The 20,081-nt window shown below is 38.8% G+C and overlaps 1 protein-coding gene across 1 annotated transcript in view; it reads left to right on the forward strand.

The window, feature by feature from the left end:
- Window positions 1-225: 225 nt before the first annotated feature.
- The window catches only part of LOC137298287 (armadillo repeat-containing protein 8-like), an 801,735-nt gene continuing 781,879 nt past the window's right edge, over window positions 226-20,081 (forward strand). Inside the window, exon 1 of the transcript XR_010957735.1 lies at window positions 226-230. The gene's annotated coding sequence lies outside the window, so the exon portion shown is untranslated. The remainder of the gene's footprint in view (window positions 231-20,081) is intronic.

A 20,081-nucleotide genomic window follows, 5' to 3' on the forward strand; every position in this document is an offset into this window, starting at 1 on the left:
GTGTTTTGTCTTTCATCGCATCGTGGTTAACGCATTTGTACCAGCTGCCTGTGTGTTCACACTATGTGAATACTGTTCCATGGTCAGCATGCTCTGATCAGACTCAACGGAATCTCCTTGACGAATACTTGAAGGTAAAATCATCATGAAGACCGTAATTGTTTGATTAAATTTGGGACTTAACGGAGATGAACACTCACAACACATGTAATGCCACTCCTTCGAACATGGTAGGTAAACAAACGATGTAGCCTACATAAAACAATAATAATAATATAACAATCATGCTTTTTTAGTCAAACAGAAAGGAGGGTATGATTGTTTGAAGAGTATTAAACCAAAAACCTTTAACGATTGCACTGAAGAAACGCACGCCAATTGAATTAAGGACAATTAATTGATATTTGATTCAGTTTATGGTCAGCAGTGTTTGGGTGCTTCTGGAGTCCAGTCCGATGGTTTCTGGTGGATTGTTGTAGCATGATAAGGTTGATCCTTTCACGGAAATTGTTGGATTTACGATGCGTCCAGTAAGTGCAAGAGACAATCAATCCTTGTGTCTTCATCGATTTGACAAGTATGGGGATGTTAAATGATTTCAGAATGTATAAGTATTAGAACGTCTTCAGCATAAAGGCCCTGTAAGGTTTCCCCACGCTCCTATTAAGCGATCACGCTGAGCACCAAATCGACCAATTTCATTATTGACAAAGGAAAGAAAAGAGCACCTTGTAGACCTCTGTGAACGATCAAACGGAAATCAATTGAAAAACAATCTGACAAATCATTGTGAAGATTTATGACGTACTACTATTTTACTTACATGTCAACAATTACATTTTCTCCGTAGGCAGATTCCATTGCAGGGACATTTTAACTTACAGAGGTGAATTTCTGACATCTGGGAAGTGAAAAGTGAAAAGACCCAGCCAAAGGATGTATAAAGTGCCATGTTTACAGTAGACAGTAAATTATCGTTATACGTGACTTTTTATCATCTGATCGCATGCTGCAAGATAACATACTGAATCAATAAAGAGGATGGGCATGCTCGTACTGACTTGAACGAACATCTGAGCTTTAAACTATCCTGACACAATACAGGACGAGAACACACCCTCCCCGTTTCTGTATTCAGTGTATTTATTGCTTTTGCGGGGAGGTGGAGAAGCCCAGTGATTTGGGCGTATTTCTAGTGTACCTCGTCTTCATATTGCTCGAAGATTGCTAAAAGCGGCGAAAAACCCAACTCACTTACTTATGGTTCTATGGTACCTATTGTCAGTGGCAATATAGGACACTAATACTGCTGTTTCGGTAGGTGGCAATGTCATGGATGTTTAACCTCAGGCATTATAAATCAGTATCCACGTAACACTTCACATACATATACAAGTGCACTCGCAATTACACAAAACTATCCCAGATATGTAAAAATGCATGTTTCTGACTCGTCATCCAAAGATTAAATCGGTATCTAATACCTTACAGCTGACAGGCCACTGAACACGGCAATTTGATATGAAAACATCTCTCTATGGATAGCTTACGCTAATGTCCATTCTAAGGCAGCACACTCCGGACCCATGGCCGTAAATGTTCTCGGCTCTAAATTTAAATAAGAGGTACATAGAGTTAATGTATACCGAAGTTCAAAACATAAAATGTTCACCATCTGCCTTTACAAAATGGATTTATGGTTATCCAATTATTATATACCTTAAATTCCTAACAACATTTTAACATGGGAAAATAGCTTAAAGTGGATTGCCGGTAAACCAAGAACCGGCTTAATACAGGAGGAGTGACAGAATAAAGTGCCCACGGCGAAGATGGGGAAACAGACACAGTTTCAAAATCCGTGGTCGAGGAAAAGTTAAGGGTACACGGTTACGAATACTTGCAGTTACAGTACACACTTACAATAAAATGCATAATTTCTATTTAAAGCCAAAGGTGGCAGGGTTTTAAGGTTGTATTTTATAACATTCCCTACCGTAATGGAATTTGCAGGAACGTAAGACGTACTTAACATGGATAAAATAATAGAACAGATTGAAAACAAACATCCTTAACAAAAACACAATGCTTGCTTCATTCCCACTACCGCCATAGTTACGTTCATGACATACGGGGATGGCGGGGTAGCCTAGTGGTTAAAGCCTCCCGTCGTCACTCGGAAGACCCGGGTTCGACTCCCCACATGGATGCAATGTGTGAAGACCATATTGCTGGAATATTGTTAAAAGTGGCGTAAAAGCAAATTCACTCACTAACGACATACGGTACTTGTGCTCGTGCAATAATAAGTAACAGGATATATGACGCCTGTCCTAGTGTTTAGAATACGCACACTGTACAAACATCAGCATTGATGTAAGTCTATATTGCATCAATCATTCCGTAAAGAAATGCCTTACCATTTAAATTGGATGAATACATTAGGTATATGCAGTGCATAGATATTGAATGTGATGTCGTCATTCAATTACTGTTATCGATTATTTAAAAATCAATATTCGCACGAGTGTTTCAAAAGTCTTTATCAGTTCTAAACATTGTGATTTATGTGTAGCATGTGTGTATTAGGTAAAACGTGACTTTGTATATTGCTTGTTTCTTTGATACTCTCAGAATGGACTTATACAGAAAGAACGTCACTTGGGGCTGGTGTTCGGATTCACTGGTTTGATTTAGAGCTGACAGTCACCGCATTACTCATCAGTTTGTATAATTTCACCACAAGCAAAATAAACAACATTTTGTTAACAGTTTATCACATCAGCTGAAATTACATTGATATAATTTGGAGTTCACACGAAGAGTTACAATGTGAAGAAACTAATTTATACCGTCATCCATTCCACAAGGGGGGAAAGTGAAAACACAACCTCCCCTTGATAGGAAATTGTACATCTTTCATGAACGTGCAACTGTTTACTGAAGTCGTTAAGTCGGATCTGTCACAATGAAGTAATTAACACTTAAAAAACAACCGAGGAAACAAAGCATTACAAATACTCCTGGAAGGATGTTGCTTCAGTCTAGCTGTTATGAGTCTTAACCTGACCATGTTATTTAAAAAGTCAGCATTTGTGCGACGGTTTTATTTCACTAAGCTGCCTGTTTCATCGACCGCTAGAGAAAGATTAGACTATGAAACAGATGCATAATTGCTTTGATAATTTTATCGAACGTAAGCCCTCGTATAGCACATTCATTCAAGTCCATGTGTATCACATTTCCTGGTTTATTTTAAACACTGTCCATGCAGTTGTTTTTATGTCTTCCTTATTACTTGTACACACATTGTATGTTGGTTCTTGTCGTCAAACAAGCTATAGTTTCTTATCTTTCTCGTTCTGCACCATAAAGATATATTGTATATTGCTTAGTTCTCAACAGTGTCAAACTTTCGTTTAGTCATTCAGTGAAGCCAGTTATTAAACACTTGGTAAACATTTTCATCTTGGTATCTGGTCACGACATACAAGGCAACGATCGCATTCATTCAAAATAGTTCTATTAGATGCATGCGTATTCACCTCAAATGACAAACGTTCATCAGAAAAGTTGATATCAATTGCTAAACACACCCCACTATGCACATGATACACCCTTGTGTCATGACTGCGGATGTAGGAAAACACATAGTTAACCTTTCTCTTTATGTTGCTCACTGCGACTGACAGTCCACAAGAGTGAATGAGTGAGTGAGTGAGTGAGCTTAGTTTTACGCCGCACTCAGCAATATTCCAGCTATATGGCGGCGGTCTGTAAATAATCGAGTCTGGACCAGACAATCCAGTGATCAACAACATGAGCATCGATCTGCGCAATTGGGAACCGATGGGATGTGTCAACCAAATCAGCGAGAGTGACCACCCGATCCCGTTAGTCGCCTCTTACGACAAACATATGGCAAGCATGGGTTGCTGAAGGCCTATTCTACCTTCACGGGTCGATGGTCCACAAGAATTCAACATAACGACCTCGTAGCGATGCAAGCATATCTCGAAATATCAGACGTATCCAACATAATCTGTTCAATGATATTTGCGACTTTGGTGCAATATTTTCTTAGGGTTCTTTGATTCTCTTCAAGACGAAGTTAACTGATCTTCTTCTTGACCTCTTCTTTCAACCACAGAGGAGGGAAAGAGAGTGTTTCGGAGGTGGTTAAAAATTGTATTTCCCAAATTCCAACTTAGTGTTAACTATATCAGACATTACATAACCTAATCTGAAATGAAGTAGTTTTTAAATCAACTTACCTCTTAAAGGTTCCTACTCTGTGCTACCTGTCGAACACCCACCACATATGGTGAAGAACTGTTGTGGAGCACATGATACTAACAATACTTATGTTTCTCGTGATATCGTACTCTTTGGTTTTCAACAATATTCCGGTTATGTGGCGTCAGTCTCAAAATAATCGGGTGATCAACAGACAATCCAGTGATCAACAGCATGAGCATCGATCTACGCAATTTAGTGAGGTGAATAGTAGTGTAACATCGCATTTGAGAATATTTTCCTCATATGACGACGTGCATTCCCACGTGTGACTGCTTGTTCTAGTACCGACTTTAGCTAGTTTATTGTACCAGCTCACTCAGATACCATGCCGCTGTTAAGCATCAATACCCCACTCAGACACATTATACTGTCAAGTCCTTGTTTTACCCATCATTGCCGGGAACCAGGCATGCAACAAGTACCATATTTCGACAGCATGGATTACTGAAGAGCAGTTCTCACCCGGATCTTCACGGGTCTATAACAACAAGAAACAACGGAGCAACGGGAGATATAACACCCTCTGTCATCCTTATAGTTCCCCCTTTAGTAAGTAATGATTGTACTTATTCTGTATCCGGTATACTCGATTTCAGTTCCGAGATATAAGACCACAGAGGGGTATCTGTCAATGTGAATTTTAACACTGAAAAGGCATATAACTGACAGGCATGGATCTGCAACAAAGTTGATTTACAGACAAATGAATTATGCAAATCATGCATAATAATTGGAAGGCTTTTATTTAATTAATGTACAGATGTTAATGAAATGTATGCCAATTTCACTCTCAGTTACAGGGGATTTCATGTCTGAGTGTCCACCCAAAAGGTTGTAACCCTTCCGCCTTGATTTCAGAAACGAGCGTCGCTTGCGAGACTGTTATCGGAAAAAAGCCTTAGGAACAGGCAAAATAATCGATTTCGACACCTACAATTGAGCAAGAAACAAATTTAATAATATGATAACTTTGGCAAAAGAAGACTTCTGTGGCAATATTAATGATCCCCTAGAATCACATAAACTCCATCCAAAACATTACCAACTATATAGATGATAATGCTTCCATTTCACAAAGGCCATTTTAGCAGCTCACGGATATATCAAATAATCTTAACATGAGGAATTCATGCTTGTTGTCGGACTCTCTGTCCTGTCTTCAGGCATTTATAAACAATAAATGTCAGTATCCTGTTTTACTTGACATAATTGAACTATTAACAATCTTGCTAGTGGCCAATACGAAATCGTCTTCTGTTGGCTGCCATGCTGAAATCATTGGTGCGTCTGTGACTGATGCTTCTACAACCGCAGCCCTCAACAAATATGTGACACCACTTTTTATCAGATAAACTGATTATAAACTTGTTACTACATCGCGCATCTGTACATCTGATGCAAAAGAAGTGAGACCCAAGTGGATATGGATATGTTAGATCGGTTACACATACTTGGGTTGTCAGTCTAGATTTGAAGATGTCATTTGAAGACGATGCCGAACTGCCCACACAAGATATACTCACGAGTACTTACTGAAAGATGAGGATCCTCCATTTTGTGTCCAAGCATGTCCTGCTTGACCGTATTGATTTTCCCATCACATGGGATAAATATTTGATATTATCTTCTGTGAAGGATATTTTTAATATTATAGTTCTCTAGTTCTCATTTAATCGTTGTTGTTTTTTAAAAGAAAAATAATATATTACACACACACACACACACACACACACACACACACATATCATATATACGTTTGATACTATTTTGCATATGCACCTAGAGTTTTGAGGCTATACCGTTGAGTTGAAGTACTGTAAAACTTTTGTCCACTTCACTGGATATTGCATTATGTGTATCTTAAATGTATGTCTAGCATTGCGTACAACCACTAGCAGCTGAAGGGGTGATGTCAATACTGCTGGAAAACCTGCAGGCAGCAATCCCCAGGTCTCTTGTTTGGGGGGCACACCTTAGCTGCTAGCGAACTCCAACCAACTTCTATATTGCGTTTGTAAATTAAAAGCTTAATATTATAATTTTCTCAAACCAGTTTTACTAATGGATGTCATACTCTAGCAGTTACACTGTCCTACGACGACGGATTTTTATGAAGTATTTTAAACTTTATTCTTTGTTTACTTATTACTGTCTTTACGATATGGCTGAACAATTGCCCACGTGACGTACAATTTATATTCACTGACTTTATTGAAGAGAGGTGATGAAGCAGCAATCTCAGACAAACAAAAGGCATGTTAGACCGATATCACGTCTTGGAACATTACAGAGAATTAAAAACACAGGGAATTAAAAACACAATGAGAAATACATTATGATAAGTTACTACAATACAATTACCTTTCAATAGTTTTAAAGGTTGTCTAGGAAGAGATGGTGGGCAAGTAGGTATGTGTAAAATCAGTTAATGCCATGACAAAGGAGGAAAGCTGATAAATGAAACCAACGGATAATTTGTGCAGAAATGAGATTAGCTATGAAAAAATGAAAGCCATGTGAATAATTATTGACAACATTTATACGACTTGATAAAAATATATTTTATGCAGCACAGGTAACCACTAGAGGTCGACACATCTTTATACCACAGGGACCTTCTTCCCTTCGTCAGTGTCGTTGATGAATTGATCTGAGGCCCGAATGGTATCATCATGATCAATCAATTCTTGTGACCGTCGTAATACTTGACTAATTTGGGGATGGGTAGGTCGGATATTTTTTCTTGCAAGGATTATAAGTTCTTTACGGTCACCTGACAACCATGTGACCATTCCAAAAGGTATGAAACTAAGGACTCGGAAAGTGTCGTGACCTACATGTAAGTTCACCAGAAATCAGTGAAAGATTTCGATGTGAAACCAACAAATAACAAAGAAAAAATATACAGTCACTAGTTGTAGTTTGAAATTAGCTAAGTCTACAAATTAACACTCACAGGGAAGTAAGTGACAGGACAATTACAATCGCAATATATAATCAAATCAGTCGTTATTGAAGTAGACACACTGACAATGTCTATCTGGCGGCAACTTCTTGTCTTGTCAACGGTGTCCCAACTTCCAAAGTAGGTCTGGGAATCCAAAGCAAAAAAGTATTCACTTAATTCGGGTAATGTTGTAATGTGTCAGTGCGTATGTATGCTCGGTTTAAAGGGTCAAGCCAGTTGTACAATCTTCGGGCCTGTTGGAAATATATGCAACTGAATGTTACGAACTTTCGTAATACCATGGAAAAGCACCCCAGGCCTTTGACATGACATTATTGCGTTCTTTAACGTTCGATGCATTCTGTTACAAATGGTTTCTATTCAAATTGTCAATATGGAAATCCACCTATCATTTAATGTCAATGATGTGCACGTACAGGTCGCTCTATCCATGGAACGTGGAGGACAATACATTTGCATTGGTGCCCTTTCACTGTCGTTCACCTTTTGAAATCGCAACTTAAAATAAGACGTTTCTGACACTTGTTTAAAGGGGTCAGACTACAGGCCTTCTGGAATCAAACTCGTCAGGAAAGCTGCCCGCTTTAATGTGAGTCAGAGTGCTATTGATAGACAGTGGCCGAGATTTCAAGCTAATGGAAGCTTGAGTCAACGTCAATGGTCTTCACACGTTAAAGCAGATTCAATGTGTCTTTCCATGGTGGTCGGCGGAGGATTTATCGTCCTAATGAAGAGCGAATCACAGATGCAACTGTGGCCACGCATAACCGATTTGGCCTAGGGTCGATCATCATCTGGGCAGGTCTAACTCCTTCTGGACCACTGCATGTGGTCAACAGTAATCGGGACGAGATTTTGCCTCCTATAGCAGTACCAAATCTGCAAGTTACGCAAGACTTTTATGGTCGACCCACTTTAAAACAAGGCGTCAACTAACGCTGAGCTTCATACGGTTAGGGTGTATCTTGGGCCCTCTTGACGAGGATACACAAGATTCTGAACGCCTGAGTGCTTATTTTCGGGGTTGGTCTGTACAACTGATGTTTGCTAGTGTTGTTTGAACTTTTTGTCTGTATGTCACGATGTGTCGCGTTTCTCAGCACATTAAACATTATGATGACTCTCTTAGCTCTGTTGTTTTTAGAAAGTTTTATTTACACGTGATATATATATCATTTAACCCCGTATTAATGATGTCTGGTATATATCACGATCATTCTGGAATTCAGGACAAAAGGTGCGTTTAGATTTCTTCAGATTTTAGAGTCAAGCAAAACACTGGCAGAATGTATGCCTGGTTTGGAAGTAGCGTTCCATCAGTTACCAGACCAAGTCTCATGTGTTGCTGAGTACACTTTTAGTTCATAGTTGTGCAATTTTAGAGATAAGAGTTCATATTTTTATCCTTTGTGATATTAAATTTCATGCGCCGAATATCGTGTATACTACAGTAGTGTGTGAGGAACTAACAGTTGCTTGAGTGATGCCGATATTCATTGGCATATAGATGTCATACATACCAAAAGTAAGACATTATTGAGGGTAGGAACTTAAACTTAAACTTTTTGGTCCACCACGAGGCAATATATTGGCATCGCGTGATCAGGCAGGTGCCATAGCTCCATGTCGGGAGTGAGAAAGTGGCTACAAATACGAATGTACTCCGGCGAGGTTCAAAATCCACAATTACCCATCTTTAAATTTCAGATTGGGCGTGTGACAACTGGGCTGTAATCCCGCTAGAGCCTGATCTCGTTTCAGTACCGGCACGATCTGTGTTCTTGACCTCAATCTCACCTCCAGGTAGGACTTCAACTGCAGGATATGGAACTACTTACCACTGATCACTTCATTTTCAGGAATTCTTTCAATACATGCAATTTATGCCCACCAGGTGGGACAGGCTATTCCTATCAATTCACGATCAGTAATCACTTAAGTTAGCACTGAACAAATGACAGTAGCTCTTCACAGCAGAATATATTTTGACCATTCCAAAGGATACTTTTGGTTAGGATTACTGTACATTTCTACGCTGAGGTGAACAGAATACATCGAGTTAATCAAAGAGTAAATTCCAAAATTTACTTAATACATGATGATTATTACCGGAACGTTTACAAGACTCTCTGTAAAATGATTTTGCAGGCAGTGTCGGTCTGTCAATGGGAATAGGCATTCATGGAACTGATAGTCCTGTCGCTAACCAAGTTGTGTCAAAAAACTGATTCAGTTTTATTTAAATGATGAGTGGGTGAGTGAGTGAGTTTAGTTTTACGACGCACTCAGCAATATTCCAGCTATATGGCGGCGGTGTGTAAATAATCGAGTCTGGACCAGACAATCCAGTGCTCAGCTGCATGAGCATCGATCTGCGCAATTGGGAACCGATGACATGTGTCAGCTAAGTCAGCGAGTCTGACCACTCGATCCCGTTAGTCGCCTCTTTCGACAAGCAGGGTCGTCTTTTGTGGCAAGCATTGGTTGCTGAAGGCCTATTCTACCCCGGACTTTCACTTAATTAAATAATGGGTTGCATATATATCATATGTCATGCAGTTGAGGCAATCGTCACCTCTCCTGATGTCCTGATTAACGGGGTTCTGTTGAAATGATTATACAAAAAGCCAAACGAAGTTTGCAAAAAAGACTCAATGGTGTTGGATGGTTGGATTTTTGTACTTTTGTTCTTCTCTTTGCCTACTCATGTAATATAATGAGAAATTGACGTATCAAAATATGCTTGGACTCAGTAGTCTTGTACATATTGAATTTGCTGCATTAAATAAAATGCATTCATAAGGAGAATTATATACAAGGATTTGTAGGGATCTAGCTAGGTTGTTGTCAGTCATGCCATGCACCCTTTATTCACTGTGTCGTGACTATCGTTCATGGTCGTCATCTCTAATTTGCATCGTGGCTGAGTGTAGGGAGCACTGTGGAGTGGGTGATGTCAATACATTTGACACTTATTTATAGATGAAGAGATACTTAAAGGTCACATGCAAAAAGACAACGTTTCAGCCTCTGATTCCTTTTGGTATGGACTTACAGTGACAAATTATCAAAAATGCAAATTCAACTTATATAGTTGAAAACGCGATAAGAAACTCCTCGAAATCGGAGCTCAAACGATTCACTAATTTTCTATAGTTTGTAATATCAATTTGAACTGAATAGATTTCAATGATTTGATAAGCAGTTATATTTTTTTCCACTAAATGGCAACATAGGGACAAGCGCTAGGGCCCTGCTTCAGGTAGTCTAAACATATACAAGTCGATACCTTAATATGTACTTATATTCTCCCAGTGTGTTAACACAGAGCCGCTCAAGCCACTCGCCGGATTGGGCCGTAACTGTTCACTGTAATAGTGAGTGAGGTGAGTAAATGAGTCTAGTTTTACGTCAGTAACTATGTTTTCCATTCACCTAATAAAAGATAACACGATGTAAGAAGCATCGCAAAATTCATTTCAGTAGACGTGCCAGTAATTCTTACACACCTAGGGGTGAGACACCCATGTGAAAAAATATATATTACCAAGCATGTGTTTGTGGTCGATTATAACTGGCTCCATCGTCTCACCTCAGGTCAGATAATGAAATACAACTTTCCTTATTGAACTTCATTGATTCGTATTCAGAATTCAGACATGCCAAGAACTTACAGTAGATAGTAACATGTATCTATTTTGTCCTCTCACTCCATTGTTTTGACTGCTACCGTAGTTGCTGCAGAGTACTTGTGAGTGAGTTCAGTTTCATGCCACCTTTAGCAATATTCCAGCAACATCACAGCGGGGAACACCAGATAAGGGCTTCACACATTGTGCCCATGTGGGGAATCGAACTCGGACGCTCGGTGTGACGAGGGAAGGCTTTAACCACTAGGCTACTCCACCGTCCCTGTGTAGAGTAAGCATCGTAGCGACTTCAATGACTTCGACAACCAGTAGCATCTCTGACAACGACGTTCAGCATTTGTATTCCACATGGGAGATGTAAATAATTACGTCTTGATAGATAGAGATTTACAGCTACAACTTGATGATATCTGAGTGTGTGATAAGTTTTCATTGCCGTAAACATCGTTGAGCCTTGTACATGCTCAGATTTGACTGATGCTGTTATGGATGGTCACACTACGTATGAGCTGTAAGCCGAGTGACCTTCATCAACTTTGTGTTACGTATCAAAGCGCCACCGCGACGAAAGAAAAAACGGCATTGATTCGAGTGGTGGTTTTTTTATGGTGTATAAGGAGTGTCAGGTAGAAGAAATGGCATCTGACAGGCACTTGTATAGTAATATCTATTTGACGTGTAAAAAGTATCTAAGACACAAGTGTTGCATCTGTACGGAAACGCGTACATCTGAGATGGTGACATCGACGTCAGTTTTGGAGCTGCTCTGGCGAAGGATTGATATCCATGGGTGGTGGCCCCTTTGGAACACATAGCATTCCTTGTCCCATGGATCTAAGAGTCCTCGTGAACTTGTACTCCCAGAGATACACGGGCACTAGGCTTGTCCTTGCCTTGAAGGTTAGCAGGAGCACCTTATAAGCGCTTCTGTCACCTTCAACAATACAATCAAGAATTCAACAACGGTAACACTACAATAATAGCAGAACCGCATTGTTTCAATGTACATGTAAATATATAAATGTTTAAAATACGTAGCTCACATGTCGAATTTACTGAAACATCCATATCAGAAATAACTGTTTTGAATATATATATGTAGTCTACAAAGATGTAAGACCATAGTCTTTAAATAGCTATTTTACACCAAAATATAATTTAAAAAATATTAATCGATATGAGATTATGCAGCTCTGCTCTGACTTATCATTTCATGAAACAAAGAAAGTGTTCAATCTGTATATGTAGCCATGGATGCATAACATGTACCACCAAAGTAGGTCCCATCGGCTATTATCTAACCAAACACCAAACACAATTTGTGGAACGCATCTAGACTGACGCCAGCACACTGTTGGCGATATCCCCACATAAACATATCTAGCAAGCCTCGTCTCGGATACCAGTGAACGTGGCACTTTGCTAGTGTATTTTAAGCAGTGATGTGTTCGAGGTGCTATAAACTCTACATCTCAATATATCCAATACCAGACAGAAGCTGATTGAGAAAGACTCGATGGCTTTGAGTGCCATTTCAGCAAGTATTGAGGACCCTAACAGATTGTAGGAACGACGAAAGAAGGCAAACCCCGCTCTTCAGATCACACGGTAATTGGTGGTTGATTCTTTCGGACAAGTCAAATCTTTATGCTGCGAATAAAATGGCAATCAAATGTAAGATGAAAGCCGACCGCCATTTGTGAAAAGCTTATTGGCTTTACGACTAAAGTTGTGTAACTCAGCGTCCTGACATGAGCAAATATAGATAATTTCACATTTGCCTTTCAAAATTTACAAATATCAATCCAAAACTTACTTATAAAATTACTTATGCTATACTGAAATGACATGAAAATCTGTGACAATTACGTCAAGTGACTGGCGCGAGTGTGTAAGTATTTGACGTCGCCGTACACCCGCTGAGACACGCGGCTTTTCTTCACGTGCCTGTATTTCCATTTCTCTCTCTCACCAATAAGATGTTTTACATACTGAATCGTTGCTGTTTTTCTTATTTTAAGCGTGTCACTTCAAGTGACCTCATTTTTTCAGCCTTTGCTTTCAATATATTAGCTCTCTTTCGCTACTTGCACACACCATGCACATCACGGTAATGGTACTTGGTGTCAAGCTACAAACTGATTGTACTGTTTAATCCAGAGCAAAAAAGGTATGATATTTTATACATGGTGAAGCAGATTTCGCTAGCAAAGAATGCAACATCACAAACGTATCAAGTTATTTTCACAGAAATGATCAAATGGGTTTTCTACTTCAGGTTATCGTTGAAAGAGACGATTCTGAGATGGTGATAGGTGTTACATGATTCCAGATTGTATATCACCACGTACACGATAACGATGTCGCTTTTTGCAGCGAATATTGGTGTTCTTTCTCAATATATGAATGTGAAAAATAGAAAACGATATTTTGTCACGAAGTTGCCGAACCAGTTTTTCTGTATGGAGTATTTGAAACGTTTCCTTTTTAGGTTCGTTTTAAAATAGCATATCACTAACAACAAAATATAATCATATAAATGTTATTCACTACGAGCGACAACGGTACCACATATCAAACTCAAGTGCCCCTCCACGGACTTGACAGAATAGTGAGAATAGTAATAGTTGTTTATTACAGAATTAATGGAAGTGACAAAGAGGAACAAGGTTGCTGACAAGACACTGTATGATGTGGTAGTGATGTAAATCGAGAATACAGATTAAATGATAGCAAACATAATAAGTTTCTTATGGCCTGGTTACATAGTTTAGGGATATTAGAAATATTTGAATGATGGCTGTCCTGAATTAGACACTATAAAACTAGAACAGTAGTTTTACTGGCGAAGTGACAAGGCTAAAATGGGTACTTTAATACGGTTGGGAAAATAAATCAAAGGACATTATACTGAAATATTACCGTGAACGATGTCAGTATCGTACGATTGTCTGTATATATGATATCAAACATATATTACCAAGAGATGATCTCGATTCTGTAAACTATATTAGCACTTTATAATTTATAATGTTTCCCATCACAGCTTTCACAAACTAGCTACTGACTGTCTGCACAGTCAGGGCTCTACTTCTTCTAGTAAACAGTTAGCGTACAAATACCTTTTCTGACAGGGCTCAGCTCACCTCTTCTTTGCAAAGGCTGAGTGTGGTCGTTTCTGCCTCGTTGTCGTCTGTGGATGACTGTTGGCATGTTTTGATCAAATATTTTACTGAATATGCGGATGTGGTCCTAATGTATCAGGGATGGGATTCAACCCCACAAAAGTATAAGAATTTTTACTTTTCTAAGAATGTGTAATCCCAAAACGTAACATTACTTTTGACCACTTACTAATTGACATTGTGTTATCAAAGCTTTAAGTTATCAAACATCATTTATTTTATAACTAATCCATGTGTTCATTAAAATGGTTCTTAGAGAGGAGGCAACGAATCTTCCCCAAAAGAACAGGGTCGTTTGACCTTCGTTCGTTTTGAATCTTTGAGAGACCCAATACATTGACGTTGGCATCTGTAGACGTTCATTAGTGAGAAACGACCACGCCTATATTTTCTAAAATCTATAAGGCAGTGCTGGAAACAACAGTCGCAGTTAATTTTACTCTCACACAGACGTTGTTGTTGGAAAAAATGTTGACAAGTGTCACGTTAACGTTGTGCTTGAATTCGTATTTGTAGTTGGCACAACCCTTCAGTCTTAGCGTACAAATAAAAATAGTACAAATGTTTCCGTTATCTCTAGTTTACATCACATTTTGGTTCATTCGTTTCCCACACTTACCACAGACATGGCGATTTTATTTTACCGAGTCCTTAAACATATTTTAGGAAAAAGATATGAATGTCACTTAAACAAATGAGAGCTCATTGTTGGATGACGAATGTGTTTCCAAAGGTGTCGTTATACATTTAGAGAATATGAAGAAAACTAACACGTACTGCCTTTTCCTTTCCAACTAGACAAAGCACCTGTCACTTAAACGTGTTATGTTATGCTAAATGAGCTTCAATGGGCATATGAACGGAAACACATCTTCAAATATGAGCGATAAGCGATTCATTTATTAAATATTCGAATATTAATAGGATTTAGAAGCATTTGTACAAAACATGTGACATGTGGATATAAGGTCGCTATAGAGTTCTATCTCGGCTTTCTTGAAAAGGGAATATATTTTGTTGATAGACAATACTGGTAAATGTCATTCGCATCCCTGAAGTGCCAGTTTAGAGTGTGAAAACCTAAACGTCCAAAATAATATGCAGTTAGTGTTCAGGTATTTCTGCCGATAATACACATCTATGGATCTTTTGCAGGTAATGTCAGGACTCAAAAATAGAAATGGATGTTGTCTCAATACAGACACACAACCGTTTCGAGTCTTGCACAACATTTTTGTTCACATTACCACATCAGCAGTCACCCGTTCACGAGGAACGTAAACCACATACGAGTCTTAGCCTGAGCTGGGGTTATATTCTGATATGAGTATCAATTAACCAGCGAGTAGGCTATTCTTACACTATTTCATACAAGATTTCATCATGGCGGCTTGTTGGTTTCATGAAGGGAAATTTAAGGTTTCATCAGCGACCGTGGTAAAAGCAACAGGGAAATGATTAGTGTTGACCGATGTGACTGGGGTCCGAACCCGACTTTTTGAATTTTGTAACGGCTAATTTCTGCAAAGCATTATGCGTCTCTACTGTCTTGAAGGCATCACAAGGAACCCAGGTTGTTGACTTGTCAACATATTTCTGCCGTACCAACGAATTATAGTTTACTGAAGACACAAAACGCGTTCACCCGAACACAGTCGTAGCTCCAGTACAATAGTATCAACTAAAGATGGATGATGAATAAATAATACACAAAACACAAAATTCAACATATCTGTTTATCTTCATTTGCCACAAGGCTGTCAGAGAACGAACAAAGTCTCTAAAGTGTTCAATTCACTTGGTAAGAAATATCTTTCCATTTAATGATGTAACACTTAAAGATATCTGATTGTACATTTCAGGAAAATCTGTCAAGAAATATTCTTAAAAAGAGAAAAAAAAGGAAGCAAACGATGATGAACAAGTTTTTCTGTATTTTGGTGTTTTTAGAATTTGATATATATTGGATACTGACACTGTCCACAATCCTAAACCACTGTATTCTTACTGCAATCAAAACATCGGAAGTGCACTCATAGCCGGTAAATATGTCATCAATAAATCAGAAGAGAGGTTTTCGCGCCTGATATTCACAGGTCCTAACATGACCTTCTTTAAATTAAGTCTTCATATATCTTACATCTCAGAACCAATTTAACAGAATTATTTGGCACTGTGTGAATGTTTCTTGCCACAACGATGTTATTTAAGGTTTAATGGTTTATATAAAAACCATCCATGCACGCATTGCTTTAACTCTTTGTCTCAATCCCCATTATACGGGATTTGTTCTTATTAACAATAGTCACACAAAGCACTAACCGATGTATGAACCCCGGTTCACCTAGCGCTATTGCAGATACATTTCAGACAACGAATGGTTGAGCTAACCATACACATACATGCATACCATCTATAGAAAAGTAAGTAGACAGCATTACATCGGAAAGAACAGTGAATCCACCCACGCTAGATCTTGCAAAGACAATAATTGAACTCCTTCGGAGGGGCAAAGGCAAAGATGTTTAATCGTCTATAAAGGACATCGGTTCTTCTTTGGTCTAATCAGAGGTCACGTTCTTTAATAACTCTGACTGTTTTAACCATTCATTACAGTGTTTCTGCTCATGTCCTTGAATGAAGATGCCGGCGTATATTCATTACGGAAATCGCACCACTGATTACTTCCTGTAACTTCATCCAGATCACAACAGATAGGACAATGGACGCATTATCGTTCTTTTTGCATTCATTTGTAATAGAGTAATTCATGGCATTGTCGTCACACTTTTTAAAACATTTTCTGAAGCTGGCGGGAGATGTTTTGACGTAATATGCAACCATTACATTTTTTTATGACAAGACAAATGGGAGTATATGAACGTGCTTTTTCAGTGACACTCGACAATTTCAAACAGGTATCTCTTAAAATGGATCCATCACCATCTGTAATTTAACGCAGTTAACTCTCATTACCCGCGCCTCCTTGGTCAAGAATCTTTCATACATGCACTACTGGCAGCTCACATACATGCATCATTATCATGCAATATTGTCACTCTCATACATGCACTACTGGCAGCTCACACACATGCATCATTATCATGCAATATTGTCACTCTCATACATGAACTACTGGCAGCTCACATACATGCATCATTATCATGCAATATTGTCACTCTCATACATGCTCATACATGCACTATTGTCACTTCCATACATGCACTATTGTCACTTTCATACATGCACTACTGGCAGCTCACATACATGCACCATTATCATGCAATATTGTCACTCTCATACATGCTCATACATGCACTATTGTCACTTCCATACATGCACTACTGGCAGCTCACATACATGCACCATTATCATGCAATATTGTCACTCTCATACATGCTCATACATGCAATATTGTCACTTCCATACATGCACTATTGTCACTTTCATACATGCACTACTGGCAGCTCACATACATGCACCATTATCATGCAATATTGTCACTCTCATACATGCTCATACATGCACTATTGTCACTTCCATACATGCACTACTGGCAGCTCACATACATGCACCATTATCATGCAATATTGTCACTCTCATACATGCTCATACATGCACTATTGTCACTTCCATACATGCACTATTGTCACTTCCATACATGCACTACTGGCAGCTCACATACATGCACCATTATCATGCAATATTGTCACTCTCATACATGCTCATACATGCACTATTGTCACTTCCATACATGCACTACTGGCAGCTCACATACATGCACCATTATCATGCAATATTGTCACTCTCATACATGCTCATACATGCACTATTGTCACTTCCATACATGCACTACTGGCAGCTCACATACATGCATCATTATCATGCAATATTGTCACTCTCATACATGCTCATACATGCACTATTGTCACTTCCATACATGCACTACTGGCAGCTCACATACATGCACTATTGTCACTTTCATACATGCACTATTGTCACTTTCATACATGCACTATTGTCACTTCCATACATGCACTACCGGCAGCTCACATACATGCATCATTATCATGCAATATTGTCACTCTCATACATGCTCATACATGCACTATTGTCACTTCCATACATGCACTACTGGCAGCTCACATACATGCATCATTATCATGCAATATTGTCACTCTCATACATGCTCATACATGCACTATTGTCACTTCCATACATGCACTACTGGCAGCTCACATACATGCATCATTATCATGCAATATTGTCACTCTCATACATGCTCATACATGCACTATTGTCACTTCCATACATGCACTACTGGCAGCTCACATACATGCACTATTGTCACTTTCATACATGCACTATTGTCACTTCCATACATGCACTACCGGCAGCTCACATACATGCATCATTATCATGCAATATTGTCACTCTCATACATGCTCATACATGCACTATTGTCACTTCCATACATGCACTACTGGCAGCTCACATACATGCACTATTGTCACTTTCATACATGCACTATTGTCACTTCCATACATGCACTACCGGCAGCTCACATACATGCACCATTATCATGCAATATTGTCACTCTCATACATGCTCATACATGCACTATTGTCACTTCCATACATGCACTACTGGCAGCTCACATACATGCACTATTGTCACTTTCATACATGTACTATTATCACTTTCATACGTGCACTATTGTCACTCTCATGCACCGTAGAAGTGGTTGAGCGGTTTAGGTGGCTAACTTTGTTCCCTGGTGATCAGGTGCCTGACTGAGTGTGTGGGGTCGAATCACGGATTAAACTAACGCAACAAAGGTTACATGTGAAAATACACCAGTAAAAAAACCTTCATACTCCTAAAACGTATTATGAGTTCGATTTCGTTTTGATATTGATGTTTATGATAAGAAATTGAAATCGAGTATATATAGTTTTAGACATGTTCAGTAAGTCAACGTAAAACACCGCTCGAAGCAATGCTCAAGCAACATCTAGGCGGGGGATCACGGAACCCGGGTCTTCGGCGACGACCCAACGCTTTCTTCACCAACAGAGTAACCCGCGGCCGGTCAACACTGAATGACTAGTATCATCAAACAGAAACTGATTCCATAATAAGCACAACAGTGATGTCGTTTCTTGTGAGTGCATTATAGAAATTAATTCGAGTTTTTCAAAATTAGTTTATAAGGAATGTTTAATCAAATGTCGAGAGACAGCATTAGTGCAAACTAAGAACGATTAGGACGCTGTTCGTGCTTTCAGTCTGTGGACTGATGATTTACATGCCGCAGAAATGAGAAGACCAGAAATCGTATAGACCACAGCGAGTAATTTCTGTCATTTACTCACTTTCACTAATAACCTCTGTTTGGAATTGTTGTTACGAAAGCATTATCCGATATGACTCATTTAGTAACATCTATTTTAATGATGATATATCGTGTATAATATTATAAAATATATGTCTGGTTTGTCTATCTGTATGGCTCATGTCGGATATCTGTTTCTAGATGCCCTGTGTCTCATTGTATACATGTCTGCTGCTGTATCACATGGATCTAAAATGGCTTCTTATCTGTCAGATCAAACAGAAATTAAACAAATAATCAGATATTTTACCGGTGGTTCCTGGAACAACCGCATCGTCATCAACAACTCGTTTCAAGACTTACTCTTTGAAAATATATTTATTGTTTGTCTTTAAATTGTGTGTGTTTCCGTTAAGGTTCGGACAAGTCGTCTTTTAACAGTATTCCGTAACCATGGGTCTGTGTCACGTGTAACATTTAGACGAGCGCGTGTTCGGTGCTGGAAAACCCAGAAATACTATCAGGGCGATGTTTTCTGTTTGACATGTAGATATTTTAAAATGATTCTCCACATGATTCGATATAGTAGACGCATGTTCAATTGCAGTAATAACAGAATGAATACCTGCGACCCTTGCGTGGAC

The sequence above is a fragment of the Haliotis asinina genome, chromosome 10 (assembly GCF_037392515.1).
Source record: "Haliotis asinina isolate JCU_RB_2024 chromosome 10, JCU_Hal_asi_v2, whole genome shotgun sequence".
NCBI lineage: Eukaryota > Metazoa > Mollusca > Gastropoda > Lepetellida > Haliotidae > Haliotis > Haliotis asinina.